This window comes from Amblyomma mixtum, chromosome 3 (genome assembly GCF_055824585.1).
Source record: "Amblyomma mixtum isolate Tamu chromosome 3, ASM5582458v1, whole genome shotgun sequence".
Taxonomy (NCBI): Eukaryota; Metazoa; Arthropoda; class Arachnida; order Ixodida; family Ixodidae; genus Amblyomma; species Amblyomma mixtum.
The window spans coordinates 323329402-323352562 of NC_143014.1; the positions used below are offsets into that span (position 1 = coordinate 323329402).

The 23161-nt window shown below is 44.7% G+C and overlaps 1 long non-coding RNA gene across 1 annotated transcript in view; it reads left to right on the plus strand.

Annotated features, from left to right (window-relative positions):
• The window catches only part of LOC149355777 (uncharacterized), a 104003-nt gene that overhangs the window by 79526 nt on the left and 1316 nt on the right, over positions 1-23161 (plus strand). The window contains exon 2 of the long non-coding RNA XR_016289753.1: positions 15651-15724. This is a non-coding gene — a long non-coding RNA (uncharacterized LOC149355777). The remainder of the gene's footprint in view (positions 1-15650; positions 15725-23161) is intronic.

Genomic DNA, 23161 nt, shown 5'->3' on the forward strand with positions numbered 1-23161 from the left:
CGGTTCTGAAGTACGCAGTGCTTGCGTGCTGGAAATTACAAACTCTTTATTGCACTGGGTCTAGAGCAGCGACCGTTTGTCGATCCCGGATGTGTTTGACACATTAATGCTGAGCTTTAGCACCGATGAAAGGACGGCCAAGCTAAACACTTGGGATGCGATGTTGTTGGAGTTCGGCGTGCTCCAAGCACCGCTTCGTCGTCCTTCTCCGTGTTTGACGCTTTGCAAGCAGGTGTGACGCGCCGTCAGCGTTGTGCTGTGTCTTACGTGGTTGCAAGAGGCATGCGAGCGAAGAAATCGGCGGCTGTCGCCGCGTTGCGTGTCCTTTGCAGAGGTGCTTAGATTAATCAGCGATGGCGTCCGTTTTGCCTGTTATATTTCGATGATCAACATCGTCGATCTCCGTCAGCAATCAGCACAGCCGCGCAGCATACCTGTAGCCGGCAGGGAGGTTGGGAGTGGCCCACCCATAGCGCGTACGCCTATAATTTATGTACGGCACCCCTGGGGCGTGACCAATGGTTTTGATTGACAGGTGAACTTGGAGCTAAACTCGAACGGTGAAGTGCCCCGAATTCATCTCGGGACTGTCATGGCGGCAGCAGAAGCATTGTGGGTCATCGCTTCCTCTGACGGCAAATGTCAGTTCGGCCGGCTAGACCCGTTTACTGCCATGGCCGACGACGAATTCCAGCGACATTTTCGCCTCTCCAAAACATCGGTACGATGTTGTGTGGAGAGTTAGGCGACGACCCACGCCTTCGGAGAGTGCGTACCGGGCCTCATTCGCTTTCGATCTAAGAGCAAGTCCTCTGCGCCCTCCGGTTCTTCGCGACCGGGAGCTTCCAGGGGAGCGTCGGCGCCGACCACTTTATTGGACGCCACCAAAGCACTGTGCGCCGCTGTGTGAGGGACGTCTCCGACGCGCTTATCGACGCAGCTGTGCAGAAGCGGTGGCTCGCTTTCCCCACAACTGCGGCCGAGCGTGCGTATGTTAAGGAGCGTTTCCTTCTGCGCGGCGGCATCACAGATGTCGTGGGATGCGTCGACGGGACCTACAGGGACATAAAGGCCCCTTCGAAGTCCAGCCCTGGCGTGGTGAAGGCCAACTATTTCACGAGGAAGGCACATTATGCATTGAACACAATGGTTGTAAGATTGCTCTGTTTCTGCTTTCATGCATGTCATGGTTAATGGAATGTTCTCCCATTTATTAGTGCTAGTGGTCCGTGTACTGTGCAGTGTCGGTGGATGTTAAGGAACCCCATATGGTGGAAGTTATTGGCAGCCCTTCACCATAGCATGCCTCATCGCTTGAGTTACTTTGGGGCATTAAACCTCAAAAACCGCTTCCGTTTATCAGTAACTGAGCAGTTTGACACACATTGTAGATAATTTTTTCTTTTACCTCATGTTTGCGCACGCAATAAGTGAATAGATTTTTCCACCTATTTCAGGCATGCATTTTAATGGGTTTTTAAATGGCAGCATTTGTGTCACTTGGCAGACTGCATTCTTAGGCAATATTGATAGTTTGTTTTTGTATAGTGTGAAGCACATTGGCTTTCCTGCAGGTGTGTGATGCTGACCTGCGCATCCTGGATATTGATGCCCGCTTTCCTGGCTCCTGCCCTGATTCCCACGCCTGGGGCAAGTCTGCTCTCAGGCGGCACTTCGAGTTGGGGCTCCTGATTGAAGAAGGAGACTACTTGCTCGGCAAGTAATTTTCATGAGCAGCTAGAGTACAACTGCATTTTATCTGATGACATGCAGTAGGCAGTTTTTTTAGTTACGGTTCTACTTTTGGCTTCGCGTATACGAGACAATTATATAATTGGTGAAATATACTAATACAGGAATGAAAACTATTTCCGACGAAATATTTTTGAAAGGGTAGACACATATTCTTTTGGTTAGCTACAAGGAATAACGTTCAGGTACTTCTCTACCACTTGGTTTTTCAGATGCTTCCCCAGCAGTGCATGAAATACTCTGTCCAGTCAACAGGGCAGTTGGCTCGATGATTGAGCTGTACAACATGTATACTCCAATTCAAACATCAGGTGCAACAGTCTCGAAGCTACAGCTCATGTTTGCGCTGCCTGCACTGGAGGTAATGAATACCCCACTAGCACAAACGGGGCTCGGAATTGCGGGCCCTCATGGGCCCGAACGGGCAGCCCATGGGGGCCCGATGTTGGATATGTGCGGGATTTGCAACTCGGCATCGTGCGGGACCCACAGGGGCAGGCCAGTGGGCTTGCTACATAGGACCATCAGGGGACCCCTATGGTCTGCATGCATAAAAACGATAAAGGGGGCTTTCCTCGGTCCTTTGTGGGACCCATAGGGGCAGTAATGGGCTTCTCAGAGGGGACCTCCAGGGGGGCTTAGGCGGCAGTGCAGCGGGGACCCACACGGGCTAGCCCATGCTCGGCCCACATGGGCTAGCCCAAGTCCGGCCCACATAGGCTAACCCATGCTCGGCCGACATGGGCTAGCCCAAGTCCGGCCCACGTGGCTAGCCGAAGTTCGGCCCACAGGCAAACACACATAGACCAAGAAAAAGACAGGACACACACCAACGCTGAATTCAGCGCTGGTGTGTGTGTCCTCTCTCTTTCTCGGTCTTGGTGTGTTCGCGCTGTTGAACCGCCATAATGAATATACGCTGAATATAGCCAGACAAATATTAATATGCAAATTACGCGTCAGAAATTGGACGGAATGAAAAGGGGTGTTATGGTGCTTCAGTTGACTGGAACAAATGATGTGTATGTGTAGAAGTGGCGTAGTATGCCGTGCTCTGTAAGCTAGATAAGGATTGATGATAGATAATCGATAATTGGGATTGTAATTGACGATCGTTATCTGTAAAGTGATTTTGGATTGGTAATCGCTAAGAAATAAGAAAAGGAAAACAAGAGGAAAAGAAGCTACCGAGAATCTCACGCAGCGGAAGGTGTCGTCACATTACTTAAAAGGAGATAATGCGTGCAAAAGAAGACAGGACGAAAGAGAAGGCAGGGACAAGCCAGGCGTCTCATGACGCCTGGCCCTGAGGATTGGCAATGCTCAGTATTGTGAATGCACCTCACGCCTTTCGTATTTGAATCAATATTGTGTTTCAAATGTGTGTCGTAACATTGTTGGAGTGAAAATAGGTTGCTCGGACGATTCCAATGCTTGCTTGGTCATCCTCCTTTATTTACGGCACATTCCGCAGCATCGATGCGATGTGTGATGTTTGTTCAGGGCCTTGAGCCGCTCCCCCTCAGGACGCTCGTCGCTGATTGCGGTCGCACGTATGCACCATATGCCTGTGTAAAGAAAGAATACACACCACAAAACTAATTTTAGTTTTGTTACCATGAAGGACAAGAAATTTCGGTATGTAACTGAGAGAAAATGTTTCGGCATTTTGCCTCCCTACGCTGTGCAATCTACAACTGGCTGGTTCAAAAAAGACACTGAAAAACTAGAAAGCTTCTGTTGACGCCGAAGATATAACTGAGACGGCGGCAGTACTCAGACAACGGAGTGATTTCAAATGCGTACTTACGTCCTAGCAGCACGACGTCGCCGTCATAAAATCCGCCTTCACCGCCGTGGCCTCCACCGCTCAAATGTCAGTAAATGTTACTGTTCACCACTCACGTCTTTCGGACCGAAGTTATTCAACACTGAAACAAGGACGACAGGGTTCCACCATACTTGCACTGGACGTACGCATGGAAGGCGATGTCATCTTCGATCGTGGATTGATCAAGTAACAGAAGGAAAGGCACAAAAACTCTAACACAAATTCAATGAGGACTAGCGAGTGCCAGCGTGTTTTCGCAGCTGCCTTCATCCCTTGACACTCAACCCAACCGCAGGAAAGAAAAACCTGTTCCAAACAAACGCAGGAAAGGCGGGGGAGGACTTCTGCATACCGTCACCGCGCAGCAACCGGACAGAGTGAACAAGTAGTATCGGAGCCCCCTCTCCACTTCATGGAGAGTCGCGGGGAGTGTGGTCGGGAGGGCGGCTTAAAATGTTCGGTAGTGGGCTGTAGAGTGAGTGCCTCCGCGCCATTTCGGGGAAGGGGGCTGGGAGGGACAGGACTGACACAGTGAGTCCTCGGGGAAATAACAAAGGCAGACAGAAAAGCCAGGGTTGAGCAGGTTTTTTTTTGAGAGAGGACGCAGGGAAAGCAGTGAAGGCGGTGGTGAGAGGAAAGAAAAAAAACTTCAAAAAAAAGTTTGCGCAAAGACAGGTTACTTGTGTGGCGTTTCTACAGGAGTTTGTTTTTATTTTGTTCTCTCTAGCAATGCACCGTTTCGCTAGCCCGAATCATCGCCCTTTAGGGAACACCCCAAGCTGCCGGCACCGTTGAGTTAACCTTTTCTTGTTGGTCGATAGAAATGTTCTTGTAGATTTGTGATTAGTATCTCTTCCTGATAGGGTGAAGGGTGGGGCCGCCCGCGATGGCGCTCGGCCAAGTTGCGTTATCACTTGACGAAGAAGGCGCGCAAATAATGCCTGCACAAAAACCAAGAATTTTGTGTCTTGATCGATACGTCGCTACAGACTGCTGCTAGCGGACATTAAGAAAGCTGCTGCAATGAACGCGACAGTAACAAACCTTTTGCAGTCTCTGGCGCAGTCGCCGGAGGCTCGCTATGTTCATCAACCAGTCATAAATTCCATGCGCCACATGTTGCATGGAGACGACGAAAGCGCTTGCCGTGCTGGCATAATTGAAGTGCATTAAAACAAGCAAGAAACCTTATGCTGGCAGCTTTCTCCGCGGCGACCGCAGCACACCAGAAAAAAATACAATGCGATAAACGCAAAAGAAGCACCAACAAATCTCAGAAGCGGGTTCTTTTGTTATTACGACGTCCAGAGCAGCTCTTCGTCAGAGTGAAACGTGCAAGCCCTTGCTATTTTACCTCTGATGTAGGATATGCAGGCAGACTAAATGCGAGAATGTCAACTCTTCCCGTGTACAACTAGTGTACGTGGGACTGTCGATAGGTTTTGCCCGGCAACTCGCTAATGGCGCATGATGTTTCTGTACTGTGAAGCCCACAGTAATCTGCGCAGGATTTACGAAGGCTGCTGGCGGATATATACTAGCCGTTTGCCCGCACACACTGTATGTTTTGCTGCTGCGCAGCTCACGCTTAGGCCTTTTCCACTAGATATGTACGATACAGGCGGGGAAGATGTTGGAATTGCAATTGTGCCCATGCCTAGCCCATATATTTTCTATGCAGGAAAAATTTAGGCTACAGGCGGGAATACTGGTGTTAGCCCACACACAGCCCAATCGGCTCCATTAGGGCGCTTTACGGGCAGCCCCTGTTGGGTGGGCCCGCACTTCACCGTCATGTAGCCCCACCTTTTATGCACACGAACTGCACGCAGCCCATTCTTACCCCTTACATACCCGATTTCGAATACGCGGTGAAGACTTCGGAATGGCAAATGTGCCCATGCCCAGCCCACGCGGGACCTTCGTCGGTGTTGGTAAGACAGCCCAAACTGCATGCCTGAAACGCTTCGCCACTGTGAAGCGCCCCTGTATTTCCTACGTGGGACCCATGCCGGCTGAAGGCGGGAATACTAGCTCTTTGCCCACACAAAAACACTGCGGCTCCCTCATGGTGGTGTACGGGCAGCCCCTTTTGGGGTTGCCCGCGCTTTACCATAATAGAGCCCGCATCCTAGCCCGCGTGTATCTGCGGTGGGACCTAGGTGGGCTGCCCAGTCTGTTTAAGCCCATGCCTAGCCGACGAGGGTCCCATTCAGGCATGAAGTAGGCAGCTCCAGCGTTTTGTGCCAGCACTGCACCCACGGGGGACGCATGTGGTTTTATTGCGGGCAGCCACCAGCCCTCATTGCCCATGTCGGACCCGCATGGGCCCGCCACCTTGTGCTACTGGGGTAGTTTTTTTTTGTTGCGGTGAGCGAAAAATAATAATTACTTCACCTGCACGTTTAATACATCAAACAATAGTCATGAGTTCTATAGAACTCATTATTTGGAGCACCAGAATCAAAATCTGTAAATTGGTATTTTTGTTGTCGTTTTTCTTCTCCTGCCTTTTCGATGGTCCACAACCCCGCCGCCGTACTCTTCGAGCTCGCCTTACGTTTTGAGAAAATGGCGTCGTGCTCAGCGGTCTGGACCAGCCTCTATGCGATCACTTTTCTAAAACTAGTTTTTTTTTTCAAAATTTTGTACTTCGAACGCTCCCCAGCACGCTAAGCAAGTAATTACAGATGTGTACTCTTGTAATATAATCCGTTCCACGCAGAAATCTGTCCGGGATATCCTGAAATTCTCCCTAGCAGAGTGACAAAGTCTGACGGACCTTACTGCAAAAAACTCAATCCGGTGCGATCGTTTGTTGCTTTAATCTGCTGCTCTGTTGCTGACACAGTATAGTGGAGAACATGCCCGGATGCTTCTGAGGAGTTCAGGAAAAAGTAATGTCCTCGGCAACTGCGAAAATGAAAGTTACAGACAGCCTGGATCATGCATAATAGGCCCGTGCACCATTGTTTGGTTTGAATAGAGTGGTTTTGAACCTGTTCTGAACAAAACGTTGATAGAATAAAGTGTTACTAAGTCACCAAATGCTATTTAAACAAATTCAAAAGTAGCGCAGTTCAAAAAAGAGTGTCACGAGTGGGAATCAAATGTACACCCTTAAGTTTCCGGTTCCTGAGTTACCACTTAGATTCCTTGGCCATGAAATCAGCGTGTAGGAATATGCCTCCCTGCTGTGGACTACTTGTGTTGCTTCCACAATGTTGGAACTGGTGTATGAAATGGAGTTCTCTTGCATCTGGAGAGGACTCGGGTCATTTCATACACCGCTGAGGATTCTGGCATGCGAAAAAATCTAGCCCATAACAGATGTGTCAATAATTTGGCAAACACGCATGATGTCTCTCTCTGGCATCTGAAGGCAGTGCACTGTACTCCATACACTGCTGAGGATTGAACATGTGCATGGCAGTTTTAGGCAAAACAGAAACAAAACTTCTGGGCAGTCACTACTGAAGTATGCCATGGCAGCCTTGATTGTTTTATGAGAAAGTAGTTTCATTTCAGAATGCACATTTTTAGTAAGATTTTCATGCATTTATAAACTAAAATAAGATTGCAACTGAAAGCAATTGTGTGTTGTGTGATGTCAGCAAGCATGGAGGTAGTTTTAATGCACCCATCTGCCTGCAAGCCGCTGCGTTGAATCAGTGGCTATGGTGCTTGACTGATTGCCTGTTAAAAGTGGGTTTGATCCTGGCTACAATGGTCTTGTTTTGATGGAGGCTAAAGTTATAGCCTTATGCACTGTGCGATGTCAGTGCATGTTAAAGAGCACCAGGTAGTCTAAATTTCCAGAGCCCTCCACTACAACATCCCTCATAGTCCGCATAAAACCAAACCAGCCTTATAAATGTAGCTCACTGCATTATAGTGTCCGTTTGCGCTTGTGTGTTGTGGTATTTCCGCGGCTTGAAGCCTGTCAAATATTAGTCAGCTGGTCCACGTTCCAATCTCTTGAAATTCATTCATATGCAAAACGGCTGTGATCGTGACGGCAGACATATTGCCAACTGAGAAGCATAAACTCACACTCACGTGCTTGCATATGTTTGGCATGTGCCAACACAAATATTTATATTCATTAGCACCTTACAAGAATAATTCAAAATTCACGGCTCCATTGATTGTGAACAGTTATTGATGTTACTGAGATTTCGTATGCCTCATGCAAAAGCCACCAAATGAGATCACGTATACCTTCACATATAATTAGACTTTGTTTAGCATGCACATATTCGCCTAAATTGCATTTTCATAGCTCATTTTGAATGAATGTTTTTAATTTATCTTTGTAATGTATGATGTTCTTGTCATGCCGTTCGTGTTTGACCTAGTGTATGCTCGTTTAGGCCAACTGGCTGTTGAGGCACGCTCAAATCTATCTACCTAGAGAGCATAATTGAGAGGTTGGCCTCATTTCCAGTCTTTTCCTGATTCCATACGCTAAGCTTTCCATAGCCCTTTTGCGCCTCTTAATTTGAGCTAAATTGCAGTTTAATAAAACTCGGGTGGGTACTCCTCAGAGATTTAATCAGGGAGGTACGGGAAGCTTACTATATGAATTGGGAAATGATGAGCCATGTGTGACGGACTCATCAATTATGATTTATGAGGCAAGAGAAGGAATATTCAGAAAAGGAAATGCAAAGAAAATGGTTTAGTCTCAGCATAAGAGATGTATCCTTACGAGCATTTCAGGAATTTTGTTTTCTCTTTGAATTCTGGTAGAAATGTACTCCAGAGTAAGCTTTCAGTTCACAGCTTGCTCATTCACATTCTGTTCGATTGCTGTTATTGTGTCAGCTTCCAGAAGTATTATAATGCAAACCATGATAATAACCAACCAGTCCAATTTGAAGTGCCATTCAATTAGGCGAACCTGAATAGGTTTCTCGCATATAAATATCATAGGAGGCAATAAGCAACAGTATTAAAGCGCAAAGTCTGAGTCTTGATGGTGTCACAAACAGTACGCTGCGAAGATTATGTAGCAGTGAAGCTATTGAATCACAAAGCACAATAAGCTTAAAATGAAGTGCGCATGAAAAGAAATTGCAGATTTAGCTGCACATATGATTAATGGTTGAACACGTTTTGATGTGCATGAAGCAGCAGACGGCTGAGTAATCATTATCGGGGAATGCATTCTTCTTTTGATAGTATACTTTCTTTTTTTGAGTGTGTATGTAAGTGGTATAAGTGAACATGCAGGAGCGCCTTCACAAAATTTATTATTAACTTTATTGTGCGACGTAAGTAGCGCAAATTCGTTTAGCTCTTTTCATTGCATAGTGTACCAATTTGTTTAATGTTGGAGCGTGGGTATTGCAGACTTGTTTGCAAGGAACCAGCCATGATAGGGCATTGTTCTCAGCACTACCTTCACATGCCGGTGAGAAAGGATACCATAAAGCATGCAGAAGCAAGCGCAAGTACATCTTATGGGCAGTGTCCATAGCTGGTGGAAGAGGCGCCACTGCTTACGCATAGTTTCTCTTTGGCTCGAAGCAGTTGACTGCCGGCTACGTTTTACCAGTTTCTAGTGTAGAAAACAGGGGCACGTTTCTCATTACAGGACAAGTTAAAAAGATTTATTCAGACCTACAGAGACTTTTTATGAAAGGACGAAAATTTGTTTGGAAATGACAAGCATATAAAGGGTTAAAATTGATCCAAAGCCTTCTCCTACACGGCTTGTCATTCCCCATGAGCAGCTTCAAGACGTTCAACCTTTGGTACCAAATGCTGAAGTGTTCTGGTGTGTGCAATGTCCAAAATTTAGTGCACCGATATTTTGCGTGACTTTATGTGAAGTGGCCGTTTTGGTTCTGACGGCACAGGAACTGTATTTTTGGTTTATAATCTTTTGCAGGCACCTACAACTGTGCCGAAAAAAACTCGAAACGATACGAATACAGCTCGGCATTTGAGAGCTCCGCACTGTCAGGTAATTTGAAAGTCCTAAATGTTTAAGTAGTAGCACATAAATCAATGCCATTATCAAAATACACACAATTTTCCTTAGGAAACGAATGTGCCAAGATGCGCCAGCGGTGCGGCTGCCGACACCCCGTACGCAATAAAAAATATTATCGATAGACTGCTTCAAGAACACCATAGATTAGCACACTCTCTTCAGTGCATGCATTTCGCCTTGCTCACATTCTGCATTTGTGAATGTGATTGGATGCGAGAGTTGGGTTTTCCACTGAATGCTGAGCTCCATGTACGCAAAAGCTTGAGAAGGCGACGGCGGCAAGCAAAGAGCAGCGCTCTCACTCGAAGAATTTTCCTATGCCGCTTGCCTCATCACTCAGATCTGCACCTACAGAAAATTTCGGTCATCACCTGGAAGCCCTCCCGCGATGAGCCAATCAGACCCCCACTGGCCGTTTCCGGTTTGTTACGTGAGGTCGTCGCCGCCGTAGGAAAAATATTTACTTTGCTGTAGCTGTCAGGCAGACCCGCAAAATTTAAATGAGAACAATGTGCTTGTGGGTTGCGGGGCACTAACATTTGGATCTCTCTAACACCGGATACACTGCAGGGAGAGACGCATGTCGACCCGCGAGTACCGGTGCTCAGTACACCGTGCCCCTGCGCTCTGTCTGTATATATGTGCAGAATCACTTGCGCCGCATATTAGCACTTGCATATTATGGTTTTCTCACTTACAAGCAGATTGCGGTCACAGTTTATGGCAGTGTTTTTAAGCCGGAGTGCGCAGGCACCAAATGAAAGCCCAGCTTCCCTGTGAATCCGTGATAAGTCTTCGTCTTTTACTTATTAGTACTTTTATTTTTTTAAGTATGAGCGAGAAGCTTAACTTTTCTTTATGCAGTCTTCCTGTGAACAAGTGAACCTCAGTTCTTTTTCTAAGGCAATGAGGAACTAACAATGTTATTTTTTTTATTACCAGCAGTATTTCCTTTCTTTTTAGTTACTCATATATAGAGTTGAGTTCATACTAATTATAACAATTACTCTGGGCACTCAAGGTACTAACTTTCGCACAATGTGAAGCCAGCTGCTTTGTCCCTAAACATAGTAGTGCCTGCTACCGCAGCCACTGTAGTTGCTTCTGTGTTGATGGTTGCGGTGTGTCCTATCGTATAGTTGTTTTCGGGTTGCATTGATCACTCAGGAGTCTAAATGTACATTGTACATGAGTTGTACATTCGTAGATGATAATTTTTGGGTCACACTTTGTTTTAGGGCACGTTAAAGAACCTCAGGTGAACGAAATTTCTGGAGCCCTTCACTACACTGTCCCTCATAGCCTTAGTCGCTTCGGGGCGTTAAACCCCCATAAACCAAACCAAACTTTGTTTTCGGGTCAATGAGCCACAAACTATCGCACTGGAACAAATGCCTTTCCGTGGTGTAGAGGTAGAGTGCCCGCCTCAGGACACAAAGGGTGGTGGTTCAATTCCCGCTTGAACGCCTTTTGTGAAAGGGATTTTTCTGATGCTCCCAGGTTTTCATAACTCCACTTTTCGGGCAATGCTATGTTTCTGCGTCAACACGTCATCTAATGTGTTCGCATTAATATGGTTTTTGGAAACTAAGGGTGCATTATTTGTTACTCTTAGGTAAACATTCGACCCACATTGGAGAAGATGAAGAAATTGTAAATTATGAAATTTTACGTCCCAAAGCGATTAAGGTTATGAGGGACACCATGGTGTAGTGCTCCGAATGAATTTGGACCACATGGGGTTCTTTAACTTACAGTGACAGCACACAGGCGCATTCTGCATTTTGCCTCCATCTAAACACTGCCGTCGTGGTCGATATCAAACCCGAGTACTGCGGTCAGTAGTGGAGCTACTTAACCACTGAGCCAACGTGGCACGTTGAAAGGGATTAAGAGGGAGAAGTGCCCCGTTGTGGATGACTCCTGAATAATTTCACCACCTGGGGATCTTTAATTAATGCTTTCATAACTGAACAGAAACCCATTCTGCATTTCACCTTAATTGAAATGCGGCTAGGTTCAAATAAATGTCTTCTTATCATACTATATGTGTATTGTATTAATTCTTTTGGTCCATATATGGCAGGAATTTTGTGTTACTTAAATGTTTCATTGCAGCCTGCTGATTCATGAGAAATCTAGTCGTAACTCGTATGTGGACAGCGAGTGTGTGCAAATATTGTTTTTCAGCAAAAAGATGCGTAAGAAACACAGCTGTATTTAGTTATATTTATCGGTCCCTGTTGAAAATTCCAGCAAAAGTCATGTTGGAGAAAACGGTGGGCCGAATGGAAGTGTTGGTTTCCATGTTGGAGAAAACGGTGGGCTGATTGGAAGTGTTGGTTTCCACGCTGGGTGCTGTTGGAGCGAATGGGAGAGATGGTGGATGCACTAATGGCGACTTTGGGCCACCCTGGAATGAGTGGAAATTGTGGTGGCTGCACTGGCACTTTCAGTAAACAATATTGGGCTGAATGGAAACCACGCTGGACACTTCAGTGAACACGGTGGGACGGGATGGGCTTGGTGGTATCCATCGTGATTATCTCGGTGGGCCTGGCAGGCAACACTGGACTATGTGGAAACCACGGTGGGAGCCTATGGATGTGTACAGTCGCGAGCAAAAAATATTAGCACAGATCACTGGCGATCAGAATTCGTATATCTCACCACGCGGCGCTGCGGTAGGCAGAACTGCCTAACGGGCCGTTTCCATGTTTGCAGCCTAGGGGGGAGGGGGGGGGGGCAGGAAGTAAGCTTTATCAAGCGTGCACCGCCCGAGCGTTGAAGTGCCGACCCTACGTGACTGTGCTTGCGGAATTTATTTTGGCTCGGCTATCATGAGCACATATGGCTTCTTTTTATTACTGGTTTTTTATGTCCGCGATGGTTTGTCAAAAGGAACTCGCGGGAACAATATATGATAGCGCTGCTTTTAGTCAGCAGTTTCGCTGTCCGTGGCAGTCCGCTAATTTGCTGTCCGTGGCAGTCCGCAGTAATTTTACTGTCCGTGGCAGACCCCCTTAATACTGTAGAATGGGAACGGCCCGGCACTCCCGTTATCAGCCTCTCCGCCACCCGCAGTGCCAGGCGTTGTCATTCCGGCGCTCTGGTGTTCCGTCATGTGTGCTAATCTTTTTTACCCACGACTGTACCTACTTGTTTGGCATGGCACAAACCATGGCTGTATTTGAATGGCCGATGCTGGGCAGCAGATACTGCATGCATGTGCCTATATGGTTGACAAAATGAAACTCATCAATGCACTAACAATCTCAGTGGGTCAAATCCATCAAACGTACAGTCTTTGTCAAAAGTAACCAGGCTGCATAGTTTGCTTCTAGCTCGTACAGTGGATCCCTCACAGCTTCCCTAAAGCTGGAATGGTAGCTAAAGGTAAGGACTGAGGGTCTTATTACCTTCCAACACGTTTTGATCCTTAGGAATAACACAAGGGCTCCACTATACAAGCTAGAAGCAAACCATGCAGCCTGGTTACTTTTGACAAAGACTGTACACTTGGCACTTTATGCTGTTAGAATAAAAACTGCAAGACAAATTTCTCTTTTTTACACGTGCATTTGTTGACTTGACAGTTTCAGAAAATTTTTTTAAAAAGTAACGACTTATATACTTGGGCTTAGATTATCATTAGCAAAATATTTGAGAAAAAGTTTAACTTCATTGTTCACAAAATAATAAATTGCAGGTTTGCAGAGCCCTCCATGCCTGAATCCGAACACTCAATTTCATTCAGAAAATTTTATTGAGCGTGCATTTCAAGACATATACTAATTCAATTAACAAATTTTTAACCACATAGCTGGCCACACAGCTTCTTTGTAGAAGGGTTACGAATACAAATATATACACAGAATATTTCGACAAGGCTGCACTCTTATACATGCACCTCGGTACACAATTACCAGTACAACACTGTTTTTCAAAATAGAAATGCAGATATATATAAACACACTAGGATATAAATTACACAGCATATTTCATACTAAGAATTGATTTGGTTTTCACGTTGGATGAGAGAACTCCACTATAAAAAATGCACACCTTCACTGTAGTCTCAAGAAAGCATATACCATGGAGGTTGTTCTCTCGACGCGCGTTTCAACGCTGCCGCCTCTCACGTCGTGCTGCCGATCAAACAGCGTCACCATGTTTTTACGACAACCTACTCTCTACGACTGCTACGTTGGGTATTTTGTTAGCCTTGCTGATCTCCCATCAATATAAAAAAAAACTTCCCCATACAAACAGAAATCGGCATGTAATTTCGTGAATGAGCAAAGCAGCAAGCCATACTGCCGTGAGAACTCAGGCATTTTTCAACCGCAGCGCAAGCAACAGGTCGTTAATTCGCGCGTTTCTACCAGTGGTAATTGCTCGCAATCGCTGCAATTTCTGTGGATGCCGATACGGCTGAATACCCAATAAAAATACCAAAAATAAAATAGGATACAAGCTTTTTCACAACGAAACCGAAACAAAAACTGGTTGTCACCGCCAGGTGGCTGCCGGTAGCTGTTTTTCTGTATAACCCTCATGGCGGTTCGGGTGCTGCGTCGCGTGCATCGCGCTTCGGCGCTTGCTACAATTCGCTACTTGAATTGTGAGCCGTCGTGAACTGTGTTGTGGTTTGCGTGTGTTTCTTCTTGCTCAAGGGTGCACAATCGCGCAGTGCTGTCGACGTAGCCTATTCGAGGCAAAGCGTCATTTTTCTGGTCTCTCTAACTTTTCAGTCTGTGCGCTTCTTTGTGTAGTCCAGGATGGGTGTCCAGGCACAAAGACGCGCGGGCAGTGTCGCGGTGGAAATGTTCCAAATAAGGCCCGGAATATTTTCTTCTGTGTGACTACGTGGTAGACAGTGCCGGCTACGTAGCACTCGGGCTGAAATCTCACTGGTTGGTGTAGTGCCCGTGACACGAAGGCAAACAGCGTTCTGCACGACTACGCAATCATCTGAAAAGGTAAGCAGTACTCGTGCATTATCCGAAGCATATAATGCTGGAACGGTGACCTGTCGTACTGCTGCAGTATTCGTGTTCAATGCTATAAAAAGCGTTTTTGAGGCGCTTTTGCTGTCGCCGCGGTGAGTTGCTCTGCCAAGAATTGTCGCTGTCGGTACTTGTTTTGGCAAAGGGGATGCGACCGTGCGTGCGCTAGCTTTGCATGATTTTGGTATGCGCATGTTTGCGCGTTTTGTTTCTTGTTGAGCACAGATTTGTCCTCGTATATGCCTCGTTCTACGCGTTTCTGCCCATGCTTGTTCACACCACCGCGCACGTTTCAAGGACCGGCACTTTGGCTGTGCGTAAAATGTATGATTGTCTTTCAAGATAGCGTTAGCACTTTGAGGGGGATTGAAACACTTTTTATTCGCCGCGGTTTTTGCTCGGCCCTAGACTGTTGAACCTTAGGTCGTGGGGTCGATCCTGATGGCAGTAGCCGCATTTCGATTTAGGTGAAATGAAAAAAAGAATGCCCCTGTGCTGTGCGATGTCAGCTCACGTTAAGAAATTCTAGGTGGTCTAAATTAATCCGGAACCCTCCAATACGATCAGTGCCCATTTTCTGCATCTGAATTCAAACCCCACTATAAAGAAAGCACTGTCTCAGGTTGCAGTTACCAACGAAAGTTAATTTCCGGCCGTCAGGATCTAATTTTTAAATGAGTATGTGAAGATTTTTTTTTTATGATACCGATAGCATTTCTGGCTACCCAGAGTATAGGATCTTGCATTTCGATCACTCTGCTGTTTGAAAATTGGTTTCTGAAGAAAACAAGTGGCGCAATAATTGTCTCAGTTATTACGATGTTTATCTACGCTTTCGAACGCAGATTTGTTTTGCTCATAGCAAGATTCCTTTACTAGTGCTAGGGGAACTGATGCATTTTAAACGGGGTAGTTTTCCTTTGTATTGAGGCGTATACTTGGGCAGGTATATTTTTCCTGATCTTTTTACATTCATGTGATATTCACTGTTGGACCGAGTTCGCATGCTTGTTTTTGTACTCCTGTCATAGTGATAATGGGAAATTGGTATCCGCAGGTGGCACATCTGTCTTCCAGTCCGAGTCAATGGCATGGATTTTGTGGCCAGCAGATGAAGTCAAAAGCTGTGTTGTAAGTTGTTACTGCATTGTGCTTTGTTCTTGTGGTTGCCATGAAATGTTCTCTTACTTTCATTGCTCTTTTCCTTAATGCTACTGCTTGGAGCAGTTTGGATAGCTCTGGCCTGATATGTTTACATTTTTATATGAGTAATATTAGTTGGCTGTCAGAATGGGCCGGTTGCAGGCCATTTGAAGTTTTACATTCAATATTGCTCGTCTTTTAACCGTTGCATTCTATGCATGAAGTGCGAAATGTCTGCATGTTTTTGGCTGCATTATGTGATACTATTTGACTACGAATATTAACATTATGATGCATGTGTGTTAACTTAAATATGTGTTTTTATGCCACTCATCGCAGGTCACAGATGTAAAAGAAAAAGTGCACACATGAGAACTGGTTTCATTACTGCTGGCTTGTTTTTGCTAAGCATGGAGAGCTGAGCTAATTGGTTCTGGGTAGAATTATGAGACATCATTCCAGTGTACAAAAACACATGAACGAAGAGAGTAGACTCCATAGACCCCATACTTCAACTGAGGTTGATTCCACAACATGAGCTTTTTACATGCAAAGTGGTACTAGTGACCCCTGTGGCTGAAAAGTGTTTCCTCGACCAGGTAACAATTATTCAATGTTGCAAAAACAAAAACATAGGCGTAAGGTTAGCTTGTCACTCAAGTTGAATGCATTGGCGTGACTAAACATTGCCTACCTGGCTGACCCAACACACATTTGCGTTGAGATAATCTATTTCTTTTTCTGCCTGCCTGCTCCAGTCGCCTTACTTCGGCATTGACGCTGTCACGACTCTGTGACAGCATCAGTGCGCAAGTAAGGAGACTGGAGCAGGCAGTTTTCACAGGAGAAGTTGTAGCCTTAGTTGTAGAAAGCCAGGTTCGAGAGATGAAGTGTGCTGGGCAGCGCAAGCCGGAAGACAACGCACATTCGCAACAGTGACCTGTCATTGTGCCCTATTGCCATCAGGTGTCACACCGCCTCAAGAAGGCCAGTGACAAACACGATGTACATGTCGTATTTTCAGCTTGGGAAAGCTGGGATGCATGTGCCACCTGATAAATGACGTTACGAAAAAGCCTGCCTACAAAACTAAGCACACCAAACCCCTCGTTAAACATGAGGTTGACATGGTGTACAGCATCCTCCTTGCCTGTGGCAAACATTACATTAGACAGACGAGGCTTGCATCAATGAACGCTTGCTTGAACATTGCAGGACAGCTGATTCATTAAGTGGCAGAGGTCATTTAGCTGAGCACATTCGCCTTTGCTCGCACAAGCGAGCATGCAAGGCGTTTTTGAAAGAAACACATGCCTTGTGCAAGTTTAGCACTTGAAAGGGCTGGGAAATTTTTTAAGTCTTTTCTATCTCTGCTGAAAAAGAGAATTACGTCAGCAGCCCTTCTGCAGCGCTCCAGAAAAAGAAATAGATTATCTGGAGGCAAATATGTTTGTTGGGTCAGCCAGGTAGGTGATGCATAGGCGTGCCGATGTGTTTAATGTGAGTGGCAAGATACTTTTACCCCTATGTTTTTTTGTGTTTTGGTTTTTGCCGTCCTGAATAATTGTTATCTGGTCGCGGAAATACTTTCAGCCCCAGGGATCACTAGTACCCCTTTGCACATAAAAAGCCTGTGTTGTGGAATAAACCTCAGTTGAAATATGGTGTCCATGGAGTCTACTCTCTTCATCCGTGTGATTTTGTGTGCCGGAATGATGTCTCATAATTCTCCCTTGTTTTCAGTGAATAAGGAGGGCTTCTGGTGTCTCTTTTTTTGTATGTGATGATTATAACAAAGTGGCTACCCATAAACTGTCATTTTGGGCTTAATTGAAGGATCCTTGGGAATTTGTTTGACAGCATATTCCATGGGCACTTTCTTGAGAAAAATCAGTTATTTGTTACCCGTTTCACTGCATTAACCATTGCTTCTCATCATGTCTCGAAAGTCATTGATAAGCACAAGCTTTCGAGTACCTGAGGGCTGTGTGAGAAGCCTTCTGACATACTTTAAACTACTGAGGATATCTGAAGACAGATTTTACCAATAATTGTTAGCCAATCCAAACCTCTTGGTTCTATCCCTGACAACCTGAAGCTGACCTGTCAATAATTAAGGCTGGAAACCGTTCTGATCCCCAAACTGTTCTCCTATTTTATTGATGTGCATTTTGCATGAACTGTTAGAGCACGAAATGAGTCAGCATATGACTTGCCACCATAATTCAAACTAATATTTCTATACCAGTCATCACGGCTCCCATTCTCTTTACTAATGTGCAATCCAACTTTTTGAATTCACAACAGATTTTCACCCAAATTTAGATTCTTTATTTTAGGCAAGTGTCATCGACTTGAATTTCTCCAAAGCTTTTCATGTTTGTCATTATAACCTTTTAGCTACACTCTCATGCTTGAGCCTTCATTCTTTGATATTAGTGTAGATTCATTGCTTCCTGTTCTACGGCTGGCCTTAAAAAACTATTGTACTTCTTCTCTTATGAAGCCCAGCATATCAACATGCAAAATCATAAGGCGTCCCTCATCCTGAGTCACTTTGGGATGTTAAACCCCCATAAACCAAACCAAGCACATTACTAAAGTACATTAATATTAGCCATTCAATAACAGTCTTTGTCTTTATGTCTCAACCTTGTCTTTATGACTGCATTATTCAGAAGGATGCCCCAACTATCTCAGCTACTCTGACTGTATTGACTTTTGCAAGATGGATGAATGGTCTTGTTTGTAATTCATCGTGTCAAAACAGCGCAAAGAAGAGAAAGATGAGGAAGGAATGCGACGGTGCGAGTGCTGACTTTCAAGAAGGTTTATTGGAAAGCACATCAAAATATATACACTGTGGCCTAAAAAAAGAATGAAGAAAGGGCGCCTTGTAACATTCACTTTGGATCTGTCAAAAACAAAACGAAAGTTGAATATGAAGCATTTAAGAGCATGAACTCTTTCTTAGGGAGCGATAAAGAAGGTGTGTTAACACATTGATTGAGTTTTTTCTACAATTTCAGTGGCCTCGATCATCTCATGCACAAACTTTTCTGTGTCTGTCTAGCACAATGCAGCACAAGAAATTACGCCTCACAGCATAAAGGATGTGGCAAACGATCGCAGTCGCGACAATGAAACATCAGATTCCCCCTGCTAGCTTTGTTCACATTGTAACGGTGGTCTTTTGACCTCTCATTGGCACCTCTGCTAGTTTCTTGCTGAAGTTGATACATTAGCCAGATGGTTCAACTTTAGATTATTACATAGTTTCTTGGCTCTGGACATTGCTATTAACAAATCAGCTGTTGTGTGACACTTGAACTCAGAATTAACTGCCTCCGTTGCCTTGGACAGAAAGACGCCTTTAGACATGACCACAAAACCACCTTCTTTATCAGCAGTTGAATGCGATAGGGCCCACCGTCTTAAACCCGTTACAGTTCAGCCTGCGGGCAAGTTCCTGGCATGGTTCAAACCACGACACCCCATCAACCAACGCCCCCTGAAACACACCTGTCACGCTCAGGTCCAGGCACAGGAAGGCAAGACGTCAAAGTATGGCAAACAGCTCCAGAATAGTCCTCTTCGAAGGAACAATGGCAAATTTTGGTCCGTATATGCTTCAAGCAGCAGACGAGGCAGCAACTCAGTGTCGACATTGTGCACCTTGTTTTCAGACACTCGTGCCTTGGCTTCTCTGCTCCGGGCTAGTGAGCGCAAAGTGGCTGCAAAGTGGTATTCCAGATGGCTTTCACCTGGTCAACGGTGCGTGACACCGTCAACCAGCCACTCCCTGGCTTGTTTTCAGGCACAAGAGTTTGACAACAAGGTGCACACCTTCAGCTTGGAGTCGCTGCCTCGTCTGGTCCTTGAAGTGCTTATGGACCAAAATTTTCCGTTCCTCCGAAGAGAACTATTGTGGAGATGCTTGCCATGGTTTGACGAGTTGCCTTTTCCACGCACAGACCTGAGTGTGACAGGTGTGTTTCGGGATGTTTTGATGCAGTGTCACGGTTTGAACCCTCTTTAGGAACTTGCCCACAGGCCGAACTGTGTCGTATTTAAGAGGGTGGGCCCTCTTGCTTTCAACTGCTGATAAACGGTGGTTTTGTGGTCGTATCGAAAGGCGCCTTTCAGTCCAAGGCCACAGATGCAGTGTATTCTGAATTTGAGTGCCACTTACTATCTGATTTGTTAAAAGCAAAGTCCAGTGCCAAGAAACATTAACAATCTAGAGTTTAACCATCAGGCTAATGCCATCAACTTCAGTAAGAAAAATTGTCCAGCTATCTTCTTTACCGCAAAGACCCATAAAGGTGACTGCTCCTTGAGGGTTGTAGTTTAAGAGAATGGAACCTGTCAGAAAGAAATCGCCTTCTCTTTGCGACATAAAATTAAGTTGCTGAGCATTGATGACTCCTCTCGTGTAAGATCTGCAGAGAAAGTAACGCAATTTCTACACAATAACTCTCGCACCAGTTTCATGGGGTGCTATGTTGACATCAAGGATTTATATTACGCCATCCCTCAATCAGGATCAATAATGTGTTGAAGAATTCATTAACCTAAATGGAGCAGTGGCATTCCAAACGTCTCAGGCGTTTTGGTGAATAATTTTGTCGCACTTTTAAGCTCATACCTTCAGTCCACCTTTATTACATTTCAGAATAGCTTGTTTTTGCAAAAAAAACTATTAGCGCCGCTGTTACGTGGCTTATTGCAGGATCTCCAATCCTGACGAAGCATTGTCTAAGGTGAGAGAGGAGTTCAGTCAAAGCCTCAGTCCACTTTGAATCACCACTGAAATTATAGAGGATAATATGTCATCACATTTATTGGATCTTAATCTTGGGTGGTTACACTTGTTGGGCTTACGAGCCAGGGGAAAACAAGCTACTTTTACCATTTTCTTCGGTTCAGTCTAAGCTGGTCAAGAGGTGTCACTAACCTTTGCTTCAAAAATTCCTTAATGAAATCCTGTTTGATTGCCATGACATCCAGTTTTGCCCAGCTCATATGCCGTTTGTCCTTTACTGGATATTCAGAACCTTTGTCAGTGTCTTTAGCTGATTGCTTTAAGCAGAAGTTGAAACATTCTTTTTGTGCCCCCGTCGAGACTGTAACTCCCAAAAGGAAGTTTGTACGTACCTTTCCCTACATCCACAATTGGTCGCACCGTTAAATAGGCAGTCGAGTTGGCGTCGATATTGTTTTTCTAACCCTATGAAGTTTCAGTACCTGTAGTCAACCGAGATTATCCATCAGAGTCTCTTCGTGCACTGCACAGAAGACATAGTGTGTTCGAACGCCTTGAAATGCGGCTATGTTTACAGTGGGAAAACAGGCAAGTGTGTCACTGAGAGGTTTAAAAGACCACCACGACGATGTGAACAAAGCTTGCGGGAGAACTTTGATGATTCACTGTCGCAATTGCAATTGTAATTGTTTGCCAGATCCTAAACGCTGTGAACCGGAATTCATGTTCTGCATTTTGCCTGACAGACACAGAAAAGTTTGTGCGTGAGATAATCGAGGCCACTGAAATTTAAAAAAAAACCGCAATCACTGTGTTAGCACACCTTCTTTATCGCTTCCTAAGGAAGAGTTCATGCTCTTAAATGCTTCTTTGTCAGTTTTTGTTTTGTTTTACACTCATGCAATGTGGTTGACACAAGGTGCCCTTTGTTCGTTGTTTTTTTAGGCCACAGTGTATATATTTTGACGTGGTTTCCAATACACATTGGCGATAGTCAGCACTCATGCCATCATATTTATTCCTTCGTTGTCCTTGTCTTGTCTGCATTGTTTTGTCACAACGTATTGACCTCCTTTCCCACCTCTAGGGTTAATGGTATGGAGAAACCTTAACCAGATGCAGCCCCACATACTTGGAGCATGTCACGATACATGCTGCTGGCACCACAAGGGCACTCGGGTTTATCAGGAGATGTCATGATCTGTGTGCTCTTGCCATGCTGCACAGTTTATGCATAAAAATTTCATTGATTCCAAACTGAAGTATTCCCTAGCTCTTTCAATTTTGCACCAAACTGTTTGATGCTACGCCACCAACTCCCTTTAATCCAACAGCGACACTTGGTACAGCATATGTGTAATCAGTCATCTCATTTGACCACCAGACATCACTGCATAAAAGGGGAAATCGCTCGTTTAGGTGTGTTCCATATACTCTACAATACTTTTCCACAACTTAATGTTAAATGTTGCTGCCCCGCTTCAGACCAGGATGCCATCACAACTAAATCAAGAAATTTTTCCTGTTCCCATTGAAGAATAAATCAGATCAAAGTTTATTTCCCATCTAGCACTACAGATGGAGGAATCGTAGAAAAAAGCTGCCCTTGGGCATCTTGACGAGTCTACAATCCTTATTATTGACAGGGAGGCAACACAAGAGTTTATACAATTTTAAAAAACAAGCACATCAAGGAAGCACCGGAGAATACACGAAACAGCAATATGTATACATAATGAAACTTAAACAATGTTATGCAAAAACAAATTATGTAGTTCATGACGTGAAAAAGAAAACAAATCGAGGTTAATGTGGATATATACCTATTTAGAAGAGATGGAAGTGTGTACTGAAGGCATTCCCTACCAAGATTTAGTCGAGGTGTTGGCACTGTATACCATTTACTGTATACCATTTATGTACACCACTTGCTGTCTAAACGGCAAATAAGAACTTAACAATGAGAGCGCTTTTCCTCGGATACCATAGTAGTGTAATTTATTTAGTAAGATTTTATGATCTACCAGGTCAAAAGCCTTTGAGAAGTCCACAAATACACCAATGACAATAGGTTTGTTTTCAAGTTGCTTTATTATATATTCCTTTTGTTGGAGTAATGCAAGTTCAGTGGATTTGCTTTTGCAGAAGCCAAACTGAAATGGTGTTAGCAAGTTAAATTTATGGATGAAATTTGACATTCTTAGATGCAGCATTTTCTCAAATGCTTTCGAAAACACTGGCAAAATAGAGATTGGTCTGTAGTTGGCGAGGGCGTTGCGATCTCCTTTTTTGTAAAGAACAACAACTTTTGCTAATTGCATTTTTCCGTAAAAACTGCAGTTTCTAAACAGATGTTAAAGATGTGAGCAAGTATGGGAGCAATTATGTCAACTACATGCTTGACTGGCCGTATTTGGATATCATCAATGTCACAGCTACTGCTATTGTTAAGGTTTGTTATCACCGACACTACTTCGTCTACCGTGACTGGGCGCAGAAAAATTGTTTCATCATTCTGAATTCGAACATATTTGCAAGCGTCAGATCCGGCAGCACGTGTGTGTTATAGCACGGGTAGCCAAGCTCGTTAAAAAAGTATTGAATACATTAGCCAGTTCGACGCCAGAAACTTCCTTTCCATCAATATTTAATTTTGTTAA